The sequence below is a fragment of the Dryas octopetala genome, chromosome 2 (genome assembly GCF_963921425.1).
Source record: "Dryas octopetala chromosome 2, drDryOcto1.1, whole genome shotgun sequence".
NCBI lineage: Eukaryota > Viridiplantae > Streptophyta > Magnoliopsida > Rosales > Rosaceae > Dryas > Dryas octopetala.
This window is the reverse complement of record NC_141367.1, coordinates 20,705,437-20,710,878: the sequence shown is the minus strand read 5'-3', so window position 1 is coordinate 20,710,878 and position 5,442 is coordinate 20,705,437. Positions and strand designations below refer to the sequence as shown.

At 35.4% G+C, this 5,442-nt stretch overlaps 1 pseudogene; it reads right to left on the bottom strand.

The window, feature by feature from the left end:
- Positions 1-629: 629 nt before the first annotated feature.
- Positions 630-2,335, bottom strand: LOC147293971 (B3 domain-containing protein Os03g0212300-like; annotated as a pseudogene).
- Positions 2,336-5,442: the final 3,107 nt, after the last annotated feature.

The window sequence follows — 5,442 nt, the reverse complement described above, 5'->3', positions numbered from 1 at the left end:
AAACATGTCTAGTAGTAGGTGTAGGGGTTTGTTGAGCAGGTGGACTTAGAGTTTTCCAAGAACCCCTGGCTAAGGAGTAAAGCTCAACCCAAATGGGGTTCCCCAGCTGAACCACCAGAAGAATTATAACTCAAAATTCTCAAAACCTACAATCGTAGCCAAAGGCAGAGGTTTGTATAAGCCTATCACAACCACCAATAATACTAGGGTTAGGCAAAGCAAAGCCACAAACTTTCTAACTGAAGGATTCCAGATTATTGTGGGGACTAGGAAGAAGCAGTAGTCATCAGCAAGGCATATGAGGTCGTAGGTTCATGTGTCTACCAGAAAAAAACATTCAAATGTGCTTGGAAGGTAAACTAATATAACCTCAAGTGTCGATCTGAATCACAAAACTAAAAAGCTACCAAAAAACTATAAGAAAATATTATATAGGCTCTGAACAAAAATAGAAGAGTAGTTGGGGGATGAAAAATAACCTAAAATTCAAGATCATTCTTTACCCAAAATGGATAAGCAAATATAGGAATCACAACATTTTGTCTAAAAAGAAATTGCAATGAGTCAAATTTCACACCATTTTTCTAAAAAGAAAATTGCAATGAGTCAACTAGCTATAAGTTTTGAGATCAAGAAGCAGCAACAAGTTCCACAGGACGCCTCTTGTCTCCAGTTTTCAAAATATGAATTTTATTTACACCTTGCTTCACACACTCAAAAATGATGGTGTCCCCAAGTGAAATCTGGTTCCCCTTACATCATTTTGACCAACCTTTGGTCATGAGCAAGCGATCGTTGCCTCTTAGAAGTTTAATAGGCCATGACCTACCAGATGGATCTTCAAGTGTTACACTCTCCTTACTCAAATGACCTTCAGCTACAGCTATTTTCTTTGGAATCAACTGCAGTTTTGAACATCACATATATCAAGGGGGGAAAACATTTGTAACATATATAGTTGGCTAACGTATTGTGTTATGAATTAGCTAGTACTCACCATTCGATATTTTAAATTCTTTTTATAAGTTTCCATAAAAAATGAGTTCTCTGATTTAAACACCATAGATCTTGTTGATGTTTCTTCTACATAGCCTTTTGCACGTCCTTCTTCTAGCACAACTTCATTGCCTATATGGTGCCAAATTGAGACACAATTCAAGAAGAAGAGTAAAACAAGTTGCTAGACAGCATGTAGAGAAGTAAACTAAAATAGAGTACTATAACTTACAATTTGTTTTGTCAGCAATGGCCATTTTGTTTTTAGAGTCTTTATTGTCACTTTCAGGGTCATCAATTTCAACTTTCATTCCAGCTTGATTTCCTTTGTCAGCCATGGAAACAGGACTCCCAGTAGTACGTACTTCTCTTCTTGGCTGCTTCTAATCCTTCTCGCAACATGTTCTATCATAGACTATGACACTAAAGTTTGATTCCCCATCATAACTGAAAACCAAAAACTCCCCTTTCTCTAAAACATGATCCTTCACAAAACCCTGCCAACCATGACCGTGGAAGAACATGCCGTTCTCTCTCCTTTCCAATTCCACATCCCATGATGTTCCGCTGGGGCCTCTGATAGCATATTTTCGAAGTAATTTTCCATAGAAGTTCTTAACAAATGCAGGTGGTATATGCTACAAAATTTAATAGCTTCATAAATAAACATAATACATTAAATCAAACAAGTCTCACATAAGAATTTGTGTGTGATCATTATATGTCCAATGCATGTAGGTCTAACGTACAAGTTGCAAGAGGAAAGTCTATATGCGACTATTAATATGTGCCCGTTAAGATCTACGTACGTGTGTAGCCGTTAAGATCTATGTGTGTGACTATCAAGGTGTACATGTGAAAATATTTTGTGACTGTTGTGGCAGTTAAGATCTACATGCGATCGTTGTAACCGTTAAAATTTAACTGCAACCGATGTGACCGATACGTACAATAATTTTGTATTAATATAAGGGCTGCCTAGCCAAAAAAGTTTAATAAACATACCTGAAATTGTAAGGAATCATAATATTAACTAATGAATAGAAAATAATCAGACAGTACTTTGAAATAATTCAACAAATCTTTGAAAACTCGTCAAATAATTGTGGCAGTTGACTCATTGAGCAGAGGGAGTGGGTAAGGTCATGTAGCAAATATGTATGTTACAAACTATATACAATCATGGATCGATGAAAGTAGAAATCTGTGATGCTGAAAAAAGTGAAAAGAAGGTCAGCATCTTAATTACCAGATGCTGAGAGAATTAAGAGACGTCACGACTCAGGACCTTGAAAAAGGATTGTTTCTTTGATGAAGTCTTGATTGGCTTCCTACCCATTTGGATATGTGATGAACAGCTTTCCAAACCTGGACCTTCTGGTTTTCAGTTTGAGAGGGAAGAGTTCACAGAATCACAGGGAGAGAGAACCTTGTGCTAACTCGGAGGCTATTCAAAGCATTTAAGGAGTGACTGTTTTGTTGACTCTAGACTGTCTTGACTGGTTTTGGACTAAGCTGCTGCCATGTGTATAACATGCAGTTCAAATATTGAGATTGAGCTGTATGGAAAATATATGCAATCCATTCTTTGTTTTAGCTGAGAAAATAAAATAACAAAGAACACTAACTACGACAACCCAAAAGATAACCAATTCCGGTGGCATCTCTTCGACACCGATCCACCACGACTAAGGGAAACTAATTGTTCCAAGTATCGGAAAATGTCTCATATCTACCCAGCTTACCAAGCAAATCCGCAACGAAATTGGCTTCCCGAAAAATGTGTTGAAAGGACACCTCTAGAAAACAACTAACCAGCTGAAAATATTATTTACTAAATATTACACCTTCCATATATGGCACCTGAACCTTACGAGGGATATATATATATAAATGAAAAATACTTTGAAAAAATTTTAAGGATTGCTATTAGCCAAGGAGAAATGTCTTTCATAGACACCAAGCACAATTGAATGTTTTTTTCTTTTTACTTTTAAACGATATTTGTTTTATGATTTGTTTTATTAATAACCTTAAATTCAAGATCATCCTTTACCCAAAATGGATAAGCAAATATAGGAATCACAACATTTTAGTTGTCTAAAATGAAATTGCAATGAGTCAACTAGCTAGCTTTAAGTTTTGAGATCAGGAGGCAGCAACAAATTCCATAGGACACCTCTTGTCTCCTTCTTTGAAAATATGAATCTGAATTACACCTTGGTTGACACACTAAAAAATGATGGTGTCCCCAAGTGAAATCTGGTTCCCTTTACAGAATTTTGCCCAACCTTTTGTCATGAGCAAGCGATCAGTGCCTTTTAGAAGTTTAACAGGCCATGACCTACCTGATGGATCTTCAAGTGTTACACTCTCCTGATTCATATAACCTTCAGCTACAGCTATTTTCTTTGCAATCATCTGCAATTAATTTTGAACATCCCTGATATCAATGGGAAAAAAAATCGTAACATATATAGTTCGCGAATGCATTGGGTGACGAATTTGTACTCACCAATCGATATTTTAAACTCTTCCTATAAGTTTCCATAAAAAGTGAATTCTCTTCATTGCATACATGGTGCCAAATTGAGACACAATTCAAGAAGAAGAATAGTAAAACAAGTTGCTAGAGAGCATGTAGAGAAGTTAACTAAAATAGATCAAGTACTATAACTTACAACTTGTTTTGTCAGCAATTGGCATTTCGATTTTAGAGTCTTCATTGTCGCATTCAGAGTCATCAATTCAACTTTCACTCCAGCTTGATTTCCTTTGTCAGCCATGGAAATAGGATTCCCAGTAGTACTTCTCTTCTTGGCTGCGTCTACATCCTTCTCGCAGCACGTTCTATCATAGACTGTGACGTACACTGAAGTTTGATTCCCCATCATAACTCAAAACCAAAAATTCCCCCTTCTTAAAATCATTATCCTTCACAAAACCCTGCCAACCATGACCATGGAAGAACAAGCTGCATGTTTTCTCGCATTTCCAATTCCAAATCCCATGATGTTCCACTGGGGCCTCTGATAGCATATTTGCAAAGTGATTTTCCATAAAAGTGCTTGACATATGCAGGTGGTATATGCTGCAAAATTTAATAGATTCATAAATAAACATAATACAAAAAATCAAGCAAGTCTCACATAAAATTTTGTGTGTGTGTGACCGTTATATGTGACCTTCAATGCATGTGGGGTACGTACAAGTTGCGAGAGGAAGGTCTACATGTGATTGTTAATATGTGACCGTTAAGAACTATGTTTGTGGCCATTAAGATCTACATGTGACCATTAATTAAGGTCTAAATGTGACCGTTAAGGTGTACATGTGAAAACATTTTGTGACCAGTTAAGATATTCATGTGATCGTTGTAGTCGTTAAAATCAATATGGGCAATAATTTTGTATTAATATAAGGGCTGCCTAGCCAAAAAAATTTAATAAACATACCTGAAATTGTAAGACATCATAATATATTAACTAATGAATAGAAAATAATCAAACAGTACTATTGGATAGCATCTCTTCAACACCGATCCACCATGACTAAGGGAAACTAATTGTTCCAAGCAAATCTGCAACAAAATTGGCCTCAGAAAAATGTGTTGAAAGGACACCTCTAGTCACAACTAACCAGCTGAAAAATATCATTAACCATATATAGGAATTAAATAAAACCATATCAGAAAACAGGGAACCATTGAACAGAGAGGAGCTTAATAACGTGAAACCCATCAAGAAAAATCATTGGAGTTCATATTTTTCCCTTTGGCTTTTTCCAGGATTCACTTAAATGTCTAAAGCTAAGAAACTTAACTAATCAAGCATTCTCCAAGTAACTCAAACGCCAAAAGCTCAAATCCAAGATTATCCAATTCACTAATTCAGTTCATAAGTTAATAATTTGATTCAACTCCAATGACACTATTATGAGCAAGCGATGAACGTTGCAGGAATTGATTGGCTAATAGTTTCACAGTTTGTATTCATAATACCACACACATAGAGGCTTTAGCTGATCTTACATAGAGTTATAATTGATTCTTTGTTTAAGATTGCTGACTCTGATGTTTCAGATTTTGTGAAAACAAATAGTTTATAAATCTCTTTATGCATTCTTCACGTACTATATACCATTTGAACTGTATTGCTTAGAAAGTTAGAAGTGAGAGGTGTAGTATAGGAAAATCAAAAACCATTCATTTTCCATAATGGATTGGAGACTGTATCTCTCTTTGGTAAAAGTACGTGAAACTTTTTTCATAATTTAATTAATACTCTAGTAAAAGTTTCTCTTATGGTAAATACTTCTTCATAGTTGTCATAATATATAATTTCTCTTATTTGAACACGATGAATCCCATTGATTTTTTTTTCTGGCACAACACGATCTCCTACATAAAATATCAAACGAACTGAAATATTATTAACTAAATATTGC